Genomic DNA, 17,711 nt, shown 5'->3' on the forward strand with positions numbered 1-17,711 from the left:
GTCTGGCCTGACCTGTGGTGGTGCAGTGGATAAAACATTGACTTGGAATGCTGAGGTTGCCAGTTCGAAACCTGTGTTTACTGGGTCAATGCACATAAGAGAAGCAACTGCTATGAGTTAATGTTTCCCACTACTCACCACCCCCTTTTTTCTCTCTCCAATCTCTAAAACAAAGATGATATGTACAGAGACCAGTTAGCAAAATCTCAAAATATTCTAGATAAGAGAAGGTAATAGGCTGAACTAAGGCAAGGGCCAACTGGGACTAGGAAAAAGACAGAGTTATGAGAAATCTTTAGAAAGAACTCACAAGAATAAATGATTGATTGTACATGAGGGTCAGAGGGGAGGATTCCCGTGATGAGTGCCTCCAGGGACTAAGGAACAGCAGAAAGAAAAAGGTTTGGTTGGAGAGATGATGAGTTTGGTTTTGCTGGGTTTGGGGAATATTAGGGTATATGTGGCTTTTGGGAGAGAGATGAGGCTTGGGGGTAGTTCATACAGGTAGTTCATACATGTGGTTTCATACAGGTGATGGCTGAAGCGATCTTAAGGATGGATCATTGAGGGAGAGCACATGGACTAACGAAGGAGGGCTCTGGAGATCAGGGAAAGATCGGCGTTTCAGAAGAGAGTGGAGGAAAAGATATCAAGAAACATTGTGCACAAACTTCTGCTGAAACCCCTCCATACAGAATTTCTGGTTAAATACCCTTGGTTGCAGTGGATTCCTGGTAGACGATGGACAGAAGATATAGGCAGATGCTCTACCATTTGTTAACGAGCCAGAACTTTCTGTTCTGAGGAACTGTGCTGGGCAGTAAGTGACCCCTGAGGGCCTCACTAACTTTAAGATCTTGACTAAAGACAGACAAAAGCAACTTCTTCTTGGCCTCTTTTTTCTCCTTCTCTTGATCCTTGCGGGTCTCACTTCTCCGATTTCCAAAGGAGAAAATGAATAAGATATTTATTTATTTATTTTGGATTTTTCTGAAGCTGGAAACGGGGAGGCAGTCAGACAGACTCCCGCATGCGCCCGACCAGGATCCACCCGGCACCAGGGGGCGATGCCCTGCCCATCCGGGGCGTCGCTCTGTCACGACCAGAGCCACTCTAGCGCCTGGGGCAGAGGCCATGGAGTCATCCCCAGCACCTGGGCCATCTTTTGCTCCAATGGAGCCTCGTCTGCGGGAGGGGAAGAGAGAGACAGAGAGGAAGGAGAGGGGGAGGGCTGGAGAAGCAGATGGGCGCCTCTCCTGTGTGCCCTGGCCGGGAATTGAACCTGGGACTTCCGCATGGCAGGCCAACGCTCTACCACTGAGCCAATCAGCCAGGGCTGAATAAGATATTTAAAGGGGAGAATTGAAGGCTCCTTTCTGAAAAGCTGCAGCACAGTGGGTCCCGACCTAATCTCTTCTCCCCCCCAGCCCTGCCCTGATGCCCTCTGGGTTTCCAAGGAGGTGGAGAGAGAAGAAATGAAAGGGTTCTCAGTGGCTGAGAAGAGCGCATGGTGTGACTTAGCCATGTTGCCTCCATCTGTAGTTTATTTGTCCTCCTACTGAATAGCTCCAGCCCCCAGTATCAGGACCCCTGTGTGTACTTCTCAGAAGAAACCCATTTTGTTCTTGACTCAGATTTGAGATTCCATTCCTAAGGGTGGTGTGAAAGGATCAGAGTGTGTCCTTAATGCTCAGAATGGAGAAAGAAAAATGAGAACATGGGGTGTCAGGGAAGCAAGATTTCCAAACAGAGGATGTGATTAACCATATCACATGCTGCAGAGAGGAGACATAAGCTATGAGACCAGAACTTGCCATTTTTCATTCATAATTTTGCAAAGAGCCATATCAAGAGAGTAGAATTGGAGACTAGATTCTGTGGTTTGAGGACAGAACAACGAATGAGGAAATGAAAGTAGTGTGAACACTTTTAAAGCATGGAGAGATAGTAATAGGAAAAGACACAGGGTAATGTTTCAAGTTAATTAGTTAAGAAACTTAAAATGAGGTTCTGGCTGGTTGGCTCAGTGGATAGAGCATCAGCCCAGCCTATGGGCACCCTGGGTTGGATTCCCAGTCAGAGCAACCAAGAGAAGCAAGCATTTGCTTTTCTCCTGCAACTTCTCCCCTCTTTTCTCCCTCTTTCTGTCCTGCAGCCAGTGGCTCAACTGAAACATCAGCCTCAGACGGGTTGAGGGGTAGATCTTGGTTGGAGTGCATGCAAAAGTCTGCCTCACTATATACCCTCCTCTCACTTTCAAAAAGAAATAGAAAGAAAGAAACTCAATATAAAATTGATGTTATTCAGAATACACAAAAGTATTTTTTTAGATAAACATTACTGCCAATCTTCTTTTGTTTTATTCGTTCTAATTATAGGAATGTTGGCTTTGGGAGGCTATATAGGGCTTATGTGTGACTGTCCTCTCCAATCAGGGAAACTGGAAATCAGAAACAGCACTTTAAATTTAAAAATTATTTGCTCTAGAAAACTATACAACTCCTAAAGGATAACATGACCTTGAGCATGGTGATGACTTTTCAGATATATAATACCAAAGGCCTGATCCATGAAAGAAATAATTGAGAAGCTGGACTTCATTAAAATTAAAAACTCCTGCTCTAAGAAAGACAAAGTCAACACAATGAGAGGACAAGTTACAGACTAGGAGAAAAAAATTGCAAAAGAAATATCTGTTAACCCTGGCCAGGTAGCTCAGTTGGTTAGAGCGTGGTCCTGATACACTAAGGTTGCTGGTTCAATTTCCGGTCGGGGCACATATAAGAAAAGGAATGCATAAATAAGTGGAACAACAAATCAATGTTTCTGTCTTTCCTCTCTCTCTCTCTCTCTCTCTCTCTGGCTCTCTCTTTCTCTCTCTGAAGTCAATTTAAAAAAGAGAATGAAATATCTGATAAAGGACTGTTGTCTAAAATATACAAAGGACTCTTAAAACTCATCAATAAGAAACAAACACATTGATAAAAAATAACCATCCACTTGACCAAAAGTGGTACACAGATGGCAAATAAGCACATGAAAAGACGATACCACTGAGTTTATCTTAGAATGGCCATAGTCCAGAACACTGACAGCACCAAAGGTGGGTGAGGCTGTGGAGCAACAGGAGCCCTGCTCTCATCCTTGGATGGTGGGCATGCAAAATGGTGCGTACAGCCACTTTGAAAGATAGTTTGGTAGCTTCTTAGAAAACTAAACATATTCTTACCATACGATTTAGCATTCATGCTCCTTGATATTTATCCAAAGGAAGACTTATGTACATACAAAAACTTGCACATGGATGTTCATGGCAGCTTTATTTATAATTGCCCAAAGTTGGAACCAACCAAAATGTCCTTCAGTAGGTGAATGGATAAATAAATTGTGTTATATCTAGACCAGTGTTTTTCAACCAGTGTGCCGTGGCACACTAGTGTGCCGTGAGACATGGTCAGGTGTGCCGTGGGGAAATTAAACATGGGTCCCCAAACTACGGCCCACGTGCCGGATACGACCCGCGGAGGTTATTTATCCAGCCCGCCGCCAGCTGCCTCCATCCGAACATAAACATTCCCCTCACAATCCCTCCAGCTATCAGCGACAGGAAGAGTGGAGGCTCAGGGAACGCTCACTGACCAATCACCTTCTAGGATTCATCTTGACCACTAGTAATGAACCAATAGTAGGCTGCCTCTCATCCACACCCAGGATGGTCCCCGCTCAGACTGCCGCGCACTTGTCATTGTGTGGCCACAGCGAGTAGTTGAAGCAGCTACTCCTCCCCATGGTCCCGATTTCTAATCCTGGTCAGGACTGGAGGAAAATGTTGCCACCGCTAGATGAAGCCTCAGCCTCAGCTGGTTATGTCTATCCTGATGGTGTATATAGGTATTTGACCTTTTTCTTTTTAAAAGAGGCCCCCACAGAGGGTGATATACAATGCATCACAAAGTTATCTCTATTGTATATGGCCTCCTGAAGGGTCTCTTCTTAAAGAGCTCAAATCTCTATATACACCATCAAAACAGACAGAACCAAGGCCCCTGCACCCAGCTGACCATGGGATTTGAACCCACAACCTCAGGGAGAACTCCAGTATTTATCAGAATCCTTACCTAGAAAGCAAACTTCTCAATCTGACAGTAGAGATGCTCTGAGGACTTATGATGTTACACAAGTACGCAACATTTTCTAAAATTGATTTTGTCCAGTCTCTATATAGAGAAAGTATTTGCCAAATTGATTTGAACCCACAACCTTGATGAAAGCTCCAGGATCTATTAGCGGGACTGTGTATATGAGGGGTTACATGGGACTGTATATATGAGGGGTTACATGGGACTGTATATATGAGGTTACATGGGACTGTATATGAGGGGCTGTTACATGGGACTGTATATGAGGGGATGTTATGTGGGACTGTATATATGAGGGATGTTACATGGGACTGTATATATGAGGGGGTTATCCTTTTTTATTTAACTTTTTTTTTAATAAATGTAATTTATTTAAACTTTAAATAAATTCTAACAGAGTGTCATTTTGTGTCATTTTGGTAGGTGGTGTGCCCCAGGATTTTGTAAATGTAAAAAATGTGCCACGGCTCAAAAAAGGTTGAAAATCACTGATCTAGACAATGGGATATTATTCAGTGTTAAAAATAAATGAGTTATCAAGTCACAAAAGACATGAAGGAATCTTAAAGTGAAAGATGCCAATCTAAAAGAGCTAAATACTGGGTGTTTCCAACTCTTTTATTCTAAAAAGGCAAAACTATGTAAAAAAAATCTGTGGTTTCCAGGGATTGGGTGGCAGTGGGGGGGAGAAGGATGACTAGGTGGGGCCCAGGATATATTTAGATGTGTGATACTGTAATGATGGATATGTGTCATCTGATACATTGGTCCAAACCCGTACAATGTAAAACACCAAGAGTGAATCCTAATGTAAACTATACCTTTGGGTGATTATGATATGTCAATGTAGGTTTATCAATTGTAACCAATGTGTCAATCCAGTAGAGAATATTGATAATAGGAGAGATTATGCATGTGTAGGGGAAAGAAATATATGAGAAATCATGTTAATATCCTCTCAATTTTTCTGTGAACCTAAGATTGCTTAAAAAATAATAATAAAATCTTAAGAAAAAAAGTTATTTCCTCTTTAAAATATCCCTGTACCTTATGGTTGGTAAGTTTGGCAAAACCAGAGGATTCAGTTTAGAAAATACTAAGTAGTGCTGTGTGCTGCTGTCACATTTGCTCTGTGATCCAACTTCAGCACCCATATTTATCTAATAAATACTTTCTGGCTAGATTTGTTGTGTGATACTTTAGCCGTAAAAGGTGACAGACATGGCCTTTACTCTCAAAGTAAATACCGTCTAGCAGGGAAGAAAGACAATTATATATATGTCGGGAGCCGATCAACGACTGCTGGCTGGCAAGGCCACAGCAGGAGAAGACCCACAACTGATGGCTGACAAGGTCACAGCAGAAGAAGATCAAAAACTGCTGATTGACAAAGTCATAGCAGAGAAGACCAATGGCTGCGGGGTGACAAAGTCACTGCAGTAAAGACCAATGGCTGTGGGGTGACAAAGTCACCACAAAGGATAGGCACAATGATACTCCCCCCTTTGACCTTTTGAATTAATCTGGCCTTATATCCCCCCTTTTCTGGGTGTGTGCTATTATTTGTAGCACAGGGATAATAGTACTGTGCTTTCCCTGTAGATTTGTAGTAATTTCTTTGGAAATGAGACAGAAGGTGTAAGTTCCACAGAAAAGCCTGTAAGCCCCTTGAACTGGGCTCATAAACATAAGAGGCTGGCTATGATATCCCTCATAAAGGGTTAAGTTTGTAGGAGAATTTCTTCTTATTAATCATGTTAGAAAGAATAAAGTTAGAACTTAACTAGTGTATGAATATAGTAAATGAATAAAGTTTAACTAGACATTAGAATCTTAGGTAAAGTGGAGTGGAGTGGCCTGTTGCGTGGCCTTGGATAGGAGTGCAGCTGGCAAGTAAAGAAAGTTTTGTTAAAAGACTTGTTTTGTCACTGAAGGCAGTTGCTGGGCTTTTCTCAGTGGAATGTTCTCATGAGATTTTTGTATTTTCTAAGAATAGGAGAGGTATGTGGTGGGATTCATAGCAGCAGTAGCAACTAATGCCTTCTGATATTATGTTGCTACTAGCTATCTTGCAGGTGCACTCTATGTATCTTTAAGTAAAAATTACTCTTTATACTATGTCAGTTTCTTAATAGCAAGCCTTTTGTAGTCTTGTGAGAAAAGAATTAGGACACTACATGAACTCAAGGCTATTTGCCTGAGCAAGCGGTGGTCCTTTGCTAGTCCTTGATGATTTCGTCTGCTATCTCTTTCTGTGCCCTTGACTCACAACAAGAGTAAAATAGAGTTATTAATTAGTACTAATCTTTTAGAAGTTTGTACCAATATTATTATTACTATTGTATAACTGTACTTTGCATAACTTACCACCTGATTTATAGTTTATAGATATGAATTAACTGTTATCTGGAAACATGTAACCATAGTGAAACAAAATACCATGTGATTGTAACTTAGTGTGTGTGCATAAAAAGAAAGCTAGACCAGCATTTGGTAGAGATGCCTGGCAGTAAATGCTAACCAGAGAATAAAGAATTCGGCTCTCTCACTCGATTTTCGCCGACGCCGTCTCTTCCTGTGGGACCCCTGGATCCCCCCCCGGGGCTGGACCCCGGCATATATATAACATTAAAATGGATAAATATTACAGTAGAGGTAGAACACACAGACCATGAGATGTAGCAATGGGTCCCATCCAAGCACAGCGGTCAATGAATAACCACGAGGAGATGACAACGGCTAAATTGTGATCTGAAACGTGAGGAACTCTGGAAACTATAAAAAGGAAAAGGTCAAAAACATTTGTTTCTCCAAACATAAATAATTACCGGATAATAACTTAGTGCATTTTCTTCTGAACTTTCTTTCTTGAATAATATTTTTGTTTTGTGAAAATAAGTTACGCATAAAAGAATTTAAGTGAGTTAAAAGAAAAGTTAAGGTGACGTCACGGAAATGGCGCCGTGAGAAGCGTGTCCGACAGCTCTCCCCTAAATCACAACAAATTTATCAACTAGAAACAGAAAAATTTATCCTCGGAGCATTCCGGAGTTCCACACAAACTGAAAGCAAAAGGACTGTTATCACTTGAATCTGAGAGACGAGGGTGTGGAGGAAGCTACCACAGCAGCGACGCTCATTCAAGCCGCGAGGGAGTGCGCCTGCGGTGAGTCAGCCCATATACTTGGGAACCGCGAGCCGCTGCGAGCGGCCGCTGCGAGCCGCCACCGCGAGCCGCCGCGAGCCCCCGCGAGCCGCCGCCGCAAGCAGCCGCCGCGAACCGCCACCGCGAGCGACCGCCACGAGCCACCGCGAGCGGCCGCCACGATCCGGTTGAGCACCGCTGACGTTCCCAGCGGCCCGCACACTGCGAGTGGGGGTCGCCGGCCACCGGTGCCCGGAGCGCCCCATTCGCGCGCGTGCCTTGGGCATTCCACGCGCCCAGGGCGCCTTGCTGGCCCGCACACCCAGGGGGCTCCATTATCCTGCGCCTGGTGCGGTCCAGCCGCCAGCGGCGGGGCAAGCGGGAGAGGCTTGGGAGATTCTCTCCGTGGGCGGGGCACCTCACCCAGCCATTCAAGCTAACAATCAAGCGTTGGGGGAGGGGCGCGCGCAGGCAGCCTAGAATACCTTCGGAAGCACAGCTGCGACCCAATCACTGAAATTAGCTTAACCCATGAAATCTGCGCACCCTCGGTTCTAATTGATAAGATCTCTCTCAGTTCAGTGATCCAAGACAAGAGGCGTGATATTTTTTAGTGCCTCTCGCTAAAGGGGCGGGGGCAACTTCTGATTGATAGAGCCTCCATATTCAGGGATAAACGCTAACAAGAAGGACTTGGCAGATAATAAGGTCTATACTACACTAGTCGTAAGCAGAGACTAGTGCCTCTTCTTCCCTGCAAAAACAGGCTACAAAGTGTGGAAAGCCTGGGTTGAGAGGTCCAACTAAATGATAGGCGCTGAACAGTCACCTTGGCAACAATTGACTCCCACCCCCGCCTGATTACACTGGAGGCCCTGACTCTCAGAGCCTTTCCCAAAGCCTTGCACTGAGTGGGGATAGAGTGGGGATTTCCCAGCTCTTTGAGCCTCTTACTCCCCAGGCAGAAGCCGTTGCAGCCTTATAGCTGGATCACCAGGCTGCTAATTCAGAAAGGGGGGACTAGGAGAGAGAATCCAGGAAAGCAAACTCTCTCATCGTTGGACCCTGCAAACGCCAACAAGCCTTTACTTCCAGCAAGACTAAAGCCAATTATATGACACTGCCATAGAATCCCATCAACTGCAAATCCCTACCTAAGAGTGACACAGGGGCAGAGCCTGGGGTACAGAGTCACTGACTAGGAAGAGGGAGAGAAAAGAAAAAGGAAGAAGTTAACCTCTCAAAATCAAAAAAAACCCACAGACTTTACAACTTGATCCACTAATTTTTTTTTGTTGTTGTTGTTGTTGTTTGTTTCTTCTATCTTTTTGCCTTTATTTCCTCCACCTCGGTCCTTCTATTCTCTGCCCATCTTATGCTTCCCCTTTCTTGAACTACACTACCCATGAGTGTTGCATTTTATTTTTCTTCTTCATCCTCACCCTCCTTTAAGGTTATACTCCAAAACACTTAACTCTCACTCTCTCCTCTTTTTGTTTTTTTTTTTTTTTTTTTTGTCTTGCTTTATTTTGTTTTTTTCTCCTCCTATTTTATTTCTTCCTTCGTTTTTCTCTTTTTCTTATTTTTTCCTTTCTATTCTTTTTTTCTTTTCTCATTTTACTTTCCTCCCATATAATCCTCAATCACGAACAAATTAGTTAATTTGGGACTCAAGGCTTTTTTTTGGCTTTATTTCTCTTTTTTGCTTTTGTTTTTATTTTTTTTTCTCTTGTTTGTTTATTTTTGTGGCATTTTGGGTCCTCCCAACCCAAGGTCTCCATTGTATTTAGTCTTCGCTCCACTTAATACAACAGATTTTTACTTATTATTTTTATTTTTTCTTCTTTATTATTCTTTTTTGGTCCTTTTTTCTGATTCCCTCTTATCCCTCTCATTATATCTCTTAGTTGACCATCACTTACAAGCAAATCATCTTATGCTTGTCTAAGATTTTCTTCCTTTATTTTTTTTTTGCATTTAGTAGGTCCCTACTCCCTTTTTTTTGCCCCTTGAACTCTTCACCCCAAATCAGGCCCTCCATTATAGGCACGATATTTCCCTGAGGAGGGGAGAGGAGGGAAAGAGAAGAGAGAAAAAAAGGGGGAAATAATAAATTATTACTGTTTTTTTTGTGGGGTGTTTTACCCCTTTTTTTTTTCTTTTTACTCTTTATTAATTCTAATTAGTGCTCTCAATAAGACCACCCTCAGATGCCGATAAGAAAGAGGAAATCGAATATTATGGATACAAAAGAAACAGAGGTAACACAAATAGATGGGGAAAAATCTATGGAGAAAAGACTTAACATATTGGAAGCCTTGGAGCTAAATGACAGAGAATTTAAAATAGAAATTTTAAAAATACTCAGAGATATACAAGAAAACACAGAAAGGCAATATAGGGAGATCAGAAAACAACTCAATGAACACAAAGAATATATTACTAAGGAAATTGAAACTATAAAAACAAATCAAACAGAAATGAAAAACTCAATTCACGAGCTGAAAAACGAGGTAACAAGCTTAGCTAGCAGAACAGCCCAGATTGAAGATAGGATTAGTGAAATAGAAGACAAACAACTTGAGGCACAACAGAGAGAAGAAGAAAGAGACTCAAAAATAATAAAAAATGAGAAAGCCCTACAGGAATTGTCTGACTCCATCAGAAAGAATAACATAAGAATAATAGGTATATCAGAGGGAGAAGAGAAAGAAAATGGAATGGAGAATATACTCAAACAAATAATAGACGAGAACTTCCCAAGCCTGTGGAAGGAACTAAAGCCTCAAATTCAAGAAGCAAACAGAACACCAAATTTTCTTAACCCCAACAAACCCACTCCAAGGCACATCATAATAAAGATGACACAAACCAATGACAAAGAAAAAATTCTCAAGGCAGCCAGGGAAAAGAAGAGTACAACATATAAAGGAAGGCCTATTAGATTATCATCAGATTTCTCAGCAGAAACTCTACAAGCTAGAAGAGAGTGGACCCCAATATTTAAAGCCCTGAAAGAGAGGAACTTTCAGCCAAGAATACTATACCCATCAAAGCTATCCTTCAAGTATGAAGGAGATATAAAAACATTCACAAATACAGAAAAGATGAGAGAATTTATCAACAGAAAGCCCCCACTCCAGGAAATACTAAGGGGGGTTTTCCAACCAGATTCAAAGAACAAAAGAAAACAACACCACAAGTAACAGCTCCACCAAGAACATAATAAAACCAAACTTAAACTGTGACAATAAAGGAAAAAAAGGGGGGAGAGGATGGAGATTAACAGTAGCAAAGGACGATGAAGTGCAGAAATACTTATAAGATAGGGTACTACAATGAATATGGTAGGTACCCTTTTCATTACTTAATGGTAACCACCCTTACAAAAACCACCACAAAAACACTTGACTTAAAAAAGGTAGCAACAGAGGAAAGAAGTATGGAACACAAACAAACAAAAACAAATGATAGAAAAACAAAAGAGAAGAATCAAACTAGATACAAAACTAACAGAAAGCAATTTATAAAATGGCAGTAGGGAACCCACAAGTGTCAATAATTACACTAAATGTAAATGGATTAAACTTACCAATAAAAAGACACAGAGTAGCAGAATGGATTAAAAAAGAAAATCCAACTATATGCTGCCTACAAGAAACACATCTAAGCAACAAGGATAAAAACAAATTCAAAGTGAAAGGCTGGAAAACAATACTCCAAGCAAACAACACCCAAAAAAAAAGCAGGTGTAGCAACACTCATATCTAATAATGCTGACTACAAGACAGAAAAAGTACTCAGAGACAAAAATGGTCATTTCATAATGATTAAGGGGAAGTTGAATCAAGAAGACATAACAATCCTTAATATATATGCACCAAAACAAGGAGCACCAAAATATATAAGACAGCTACTTATTGACCTTAAAAGAAAAACTAACAAAAATACAATCATACTTGGAGACCTCAATACACCGCTGACGGCTCTAGATCGGTCATCCAAACAGAGAATCAATAAAGATATAGTGGCCTTAAACGAAATACTAGAACACCTGGATATGATAGACATCTACAGGACACTTCATCCCAAAGCGACAGAGTATACATTTTTCTCTAGTGTACATGGAACATTCTCAAGAATTGACCATATGTTGGGCCACAAAGACAATATCAGCAAATTTAGAAAAATTGAAATTGTACCAAGCATATTTTCTGATCATAAAGCCTTGAAACTAGAATTCAACTGCAAAAAAGAGGGGGAAAAACCCACAAAAATGTGGAAACTAAACAACATACTTCTAAAAAATGAATGGGTCAAAGAAGAAATAAGCGCAGAAATCAAAAGATATATACAGACAAATGAAAATGAAAATACGACATATCAGAATCTCTGGGATGCAGCAAAAGCAGTAATAAGAGGAAAGTTCATATCACTTCAGGCCTATATGAACAAACAAGAAAGAGCCCAAGTAAACCACTTAACTTCACACCTTAAGGAACTAGAAAAAGAAGAACAAAGACAACCCAAAACCAGCCGAAGAAAGGAGATAATAAAAATCAGAGTAGAAATAAATGAAATAGAGAACAGAAAAACTATAGAAAAAATCAATAAAACAAGGAGCTGGTTCTTTGAAAAGATCAACAAAATTGACAAACCCTTGGCAAGACTCACCAAGGAAAAAAGACACAGGACTCAAATAAATAAAATCCAAAATGAAAGAGGAGAGATCACCACAGACATCATAGAAATACAAAGAATTATTGTAGAATACTATGAAAAATTATATGCCACCAAATACAACAATCTAGAAGAAATGGATAAATTCCTAGAACAATACAACCTTCCTAGACTGAGTCATGAAGAAGCAGAAAGCCTAAACAGACCAATCAGCAGGGAGGAAATAGAAAAAACTATTAAAAACCTCCCCAAAAATAAAAGTCCAGGCCCAGACGGTTATACTAGTGAATTCTATCAAACATTCAAAGACTTGGTTCCTATTCTTACTCAAAGTCTTCCAAAAAATTGAAGAAGAAGCAATACTTCCAAACACATTTTATGAGGCCAACATAACCCTCATACCAAAACCTAGCAAGGATGGCACAAAGAAAGAAAACTACAGACCAATATCTCTAATGAATACAGATGCTAAAATACTAAACAAAATACTGGCAAACCGAATACAACAACATATTAAAAAAATAATACATCATGATCAAGTGGGATTCATCCCAGAATCTCAAGGATGGTTCAACATACGCAAAACGGTTAACGTAATACACCATATCAACAAAACAAAGAACAAAAACCACATGATCTTATCAATAGATGCAGAAAAGGCTTTTGATAAAATACAACACAATTTTATGTTTAAGACTCTCAACAAAATGGGTATAGAAGGAAAATATCTCAACATGATAAAGGCCATATATGATAAACCATCAGCCAACATCCTATTAAACGGCATAAAACTGAGGACTTTCTACCTTAAATCAGGAACAAGACAGGGTTGTCCACTCTCTCCACTCTTATTCAACGTGGTGCTAGAAGTTCTGGCCAGAGCAATCAGACAAGACAAAGAAATAAAAGGCATCCATATCGGAAAAGAAGAAGTAAAGCTATCACTTTTTGCTGATGATATGATCCTATACATCGAAAACCCGAAGGACTCCACAAAAAGATTATTAGAAACAATAAACCAATACAGTAAGGTCGCAGGATACAAAATTAACATACAAAAGTCCATAGCCTTTCTATATGCCAACAATGAAATATTAGAAAACGAACTCAAAAAAATAATCCCCTTCACGATTGCAACAAAAAAAATAAAATACCTAGGAATAAACATAACAAAGAACGTAAAGGACCTATATAATGAAAATTACAAAGCATTGTTAAGGGAAATCGAAAAAGATACAATGAGATGGAAAAATATTCCTTGTTCTTGGATAGGAAGAATAAATATAATCAAAATGGCCATATTACCCAAAGCAATATACAAATTTAATGCAATTCCCATCAAAATCCCTATGAGATTTTTTAAAGAAATGGAGCAAAAAATCATCAGATTTATATGGAACTATAAAAAACCCCGAATAGCCAAAACAATCCTAAGGAAAAAGAATGAAGCTGGGGGCATTACAATACCTGACTTTAAACTATATTATAGGGCCACGACAATCAAAACAGCATGGTATTGGCAGAAAAATAGACACTCAGACCAATGGAACAGAATAGAAAGCCCAGAAATAAAACCACATATATATGGTCAAATAATCTTTGATAAAGGGGCCAACAACACACAATGGAGAAAAGAAAGCCTCTTCAACAAATGGTGTTGGGAAAACTGGAAAGCCACATGCAAAAGAATGAAACTCGACTACAGCCTGTCCCCGTGTACTAAAATGAATTCAAAATGGATCAAAGATCTAAATATAAGACCTGAAACAATAAAGTACATAGAAGAAGACATAGGTACTAAAATCATGGAAGTGGGTTTTAAAGAACATTTTATGAACTTGACTCCAATGGCAAGAGAAGTGAAGGCAAAGATAAATGAATGGGACTACATCAGAATTAAAAGTTTTTGCTCAGCAAGAGAAACTGATATCAAAATAAACAGACAGCCAACTATATGGGAACTGATATTTTCAAACGACAGCTCAGATAAGGGCCTAATATCCAAAATTTACAAAGAACTCATAAAACTCAACAACAAACAAACAAACAATCCAATAAAAAAATGGGAAGAGGACATGAACAGACACTTCTCCCAGGAAGAGATACAAATGGCCAACAGATATATGAAAAGATGCTCAGCTTCATTAGTTATTAGAGAAATGCAAATCAAAACTACAATGAGATACCACCTCACTCCTGTTAGATTAGCTATTATCAACAAGACGGGTAATAGCAAATGTTGGAGAGGCTGTGGAGAAAAAGGAACCCTCATTCACTGTTGGTGGGACTGTAAAGTAGTACAACCATTATGGAGGAAAGTATGGTGGTTCCTCAAAAAACTGCAAATAGAACTACCTTATGACCCAGCAATCCCTCTACTGGGTATATACCCCAAAACCTCAGAAACATTGATACGTGAAGACACATGTAGCCCCATGTTCATTGCAGCACTGTTCACAGTGGCCAAGACATGGAAACAACCAAAAAGCCCTTCAATAGAAGACTGGATAAAGAAGATGTGGCACATATACACTATGGAATACTACTCAGCCATAAGAAATGATGACATCAGATCATTTACAGCAAAATGGTGGGATCTTGATAACATTCTAAGGAGTGAAATAAGCAAATCAGAAAAAAACAAGAACTACATGATTCCATACATTGGTGGAACATAAAAATGAGACTAAGAGACATGGACAAGAGTGTGGTGGTTACCAAGGGTGGGGGGGGAGGGAGGACATGGGAGGGAGGGAGGGAGAGAGTTAGGGGGAGGGGGAGGGGCACAGAGAACTAGATATAGGGTGACAGAGGACAATCTGACTTTGGGCGAGGGGTTTGCAACATAATTTGATGACAAAATAACCTAGACATGTTTTCTTTGAATATATGTACCCTGATTTATTAATGTCATCCCATTACCATTAATAAAAATTTATTAAAAAAAAAAAAAGAAAAGTTAAAAAAACGCCACTCATAAATATCCACCCTTAAATAAACATTACTCTAAACATATCTATGCTTATTTTTATAAATAGAAGGACAGGTGGAAATAATAGCAGAGTTACTTTTATAGAAATGGGATCATACCATATAATCTACTTTTTAAGCAAAAATGTTTAAATTAGATATTTATTACTCATATTTAACAGAAGAAAAAGAAACAAATGAAACTGGTAAAATAATTAGTGAATTTTAGTAAAATGTGATATATGAACAAGGTATTATTTTGAGAAAATCCTGCCATATTTAAGAAAATAGGTTATGAAAATAATGTGAAAAACATTAAAAGGTTAGAATCATTTCTATATATGTACTTTTTAATTACTGATTTAAATTAGGTAGTTCAGACTGGGAAAATGCTATAAAAAATAAGTTAGGTCTTCTCTCTCTCCTCACAACTCCCTAATTTTATTAATTTATATTAATTTTACATTGTCAAAACTTATCAAAAACTTGTCAAAGTTTACAATGCAAACTTTGTTCTATACACATAATTTCTACCACTGTCTAGTTTTCATTCTGTATCTAATGGTTTCTGTGCTTACCACCTGTATTTTTTCAGCTGTTTCTCCTTTCCTGGATTTTTATTTGGATTCATACTTTAATATATAAAATTGTACTCAGGCCCTGGCCGGTTGGCTCAGTAGTAGAGCATTGGCCTGGCGTGCGGAAGTCCGGGTTCGATTCCCTGCCAGGGCACACAGGAGAAGCGCCCATCTGCTTCTCCACCTCTCCCCCTCTCCTTCCTCTCTGTCTCTCTCTTCCCCTCCCGCAGCAAGGCTCCATTGGAGCAAGGATGGCCCGGGCGCTGGGGGTGGCTCCTCGGCCTCTGCCCCAGGCGCTAGAGTGGCTCTGGTCACAACAGAGCGATGCCCTGGAGGGGCAGAGCGTGGCCCCTGGTGGGCGTGCTGGGTAGATCCCGGTCGGGCGCATGCGGGAGTCTGTCTGACTGTCTCTCCCCGTTTCCAGCTTCAGAAAAATGCAAAAAAAAAAAATAAATTGTATTCAAATAGTTGTCCTCTCCCCAAGTAGGAATCCTGATACTATCTTCCTAAGATCTTTTAGGTAAGAAAAATTCTGTTCTTTGGCCTTTATGTTGAATGACTTCTTGGTGGTTATAATTTTAGGTGTCATTTTCTTTTCCTCAGAACTTTGTAAATATTATTTCATTACTACCTGGCATTAAATATTGCTCTTGAAAGTCTGAGTTCAGCTAGACATTTTCTTCTTATAGATAAATTGTTTTTTATACCTAGATTATTTTTTATCTGGACGGACTAAGTGTCAAGCACTGCTTAACTATTTTTAATACTTGAGTTATATTCATTTCAAATTTTATAATGTCTTCATTATAAAATTTGAAAAATGGTTACTGAAAAATGGTTGAATGAAAAATGGAATTACTGAAAAATGGTTAAACTTCCATAAATTGAGATATATCTTGGTGTTAAAGTTTCTCTGTCAATCCTTCATGGAACCAGTGTGGTCTTTCAATCTGCAGATTTGAGTCTTCTTGCATTTCAGGGAAAATTCTTGTATTATTTTTTTATTTTTTATTTTTATTTTTTTAAATTTGACAATTTTATGCAGGAACTGCCAAAGTTTTAGTGTTTAATATTTAATAGACCAAGCTCCAAGAGGTGAAGTTAGCATGTTCAAGAAACTGGGGTAGGAGGGTAGGTAATCACTCAATCAACTATTTAGTATGTGATAAGAAGAATGCACACTTTACAGTAGAAAATGTCTACATAGTAATTAATTGCAAAAAGCCATTCGGTCTTCTCTTGGCTTGTAAAAACAGTGTTCCAGATTTCAGTGTAAATTAGCAACCTTTAGCTCTTCTGGGCCGCAGGTATCTTGTTTTCCCCTTCCAGTTCTTCCACCCCGGCCTGCGTCATGAGGTCTGCGATGTTTTTCTCCAGGTCATCAATGCGACTACTCATGTCATCAATTCTTCCAATGATCTGGTCGGACATGGTCTGAAATTTATCTTGCATCTGCTGCAGGAGTGTCTGCACCACCGAGGTGAGATCCTGCACGGTCGTGGGGTCAGTCTCGGCCATCTCCCCGGTTCCCAGTTTGGCGGTGATATCTCCGACCGACACCAACACTTCCGTTTGTCAGCAGACGCCCCCAAAATTCTTGTATTATGTCTTTAATATTTCCAGCTCCATTTCTTGGCTTCTCTACCTCAGGGACACCAAAAATCTTATGTTAAGTTGTCTTTCACCCTCCTTCAAATCTATTATTTTCTCTCTAATTGCTTTTAATTCTTATCTTGGTCCTCTGTACACACTGGCACTAGTTTAGGGCTTTTATGCCAACAAATACTCTCAAAAAGAATATATTAGTCTGTCTCTTACATATTTATTACTTCTATAACTATCTAGCTTTGCATCTTTGTTTCTTTAGCTCTACAATATTTCTCTTCTTTTTAAAATTTGTTTATTGTTTTATAATCTCACCTTTGGGTTTTTATTTTGATTTGACTTCATGTTCTTTTTAGGTTGTTTTTTCATGTGAAACACTTGCAGAGAATTTCCTTCTTTTCCTGGAGTGATGTGATATTTTCTTCCAAACTGGGTGTTTTGTCTATCTTTTGCATGCTATGATTCTTTCTTTGCTTTTACTTTGTTTTTTTTTTTATTTTCCTTTCTCCTTCCCTCCCTCCCTCCCTCCCTCCCTCCCTCCCTCCCTCCCTCCCTCCCTCCCTTCCTTCCTTCCTTCCTTCCTTCCTTCCTTCC

General features: G+C 39.7%; 1 non-coding gene and 1 pseudogene across 1 annotated transcript; both read right to left on the reverse strand.

Annotated features, from left to right (window-relative positions):
• Window positions 1-1,261: 1,261 nt before the first annotated feature.
• TRNAG-GCC (transfer RNA glycine (anticodon GCC)) lies at window positions 1,262-1,337 on the reverse strand. The gene has a single exon. It is a non-coding gene; the product is annotated as a tRNA-Gly (tRNA).
• Window positions 1,338-16,578: 15,241 nt separating this feature from the next.
• LOC136322927 (heat shock factor-binding protein 1 pseudogene) lies at window positions 16,579-17,098 on the reverse strand (annotated as a pseudogene).
• Window positions 17,099-17,711: the final 613 nt, after the last annotated feature.

Source organism: Saccopteryx bilineata, chromosome 2, assembly GCF_036850765.1.
Source record: "Saccopteryx bilineata isolate mSacBil1 chromosome 2, mSacBil1_pri_phased_curated, whole genome shotgun sequence".
Taxonomy (NCBI): domain Eukaryota; kingdom Metazoa; phylum Chordata; class Mammalia; order Chiroptera; family Emballonuridae; genus Saccopteryx; species Saccopteryx bilineata.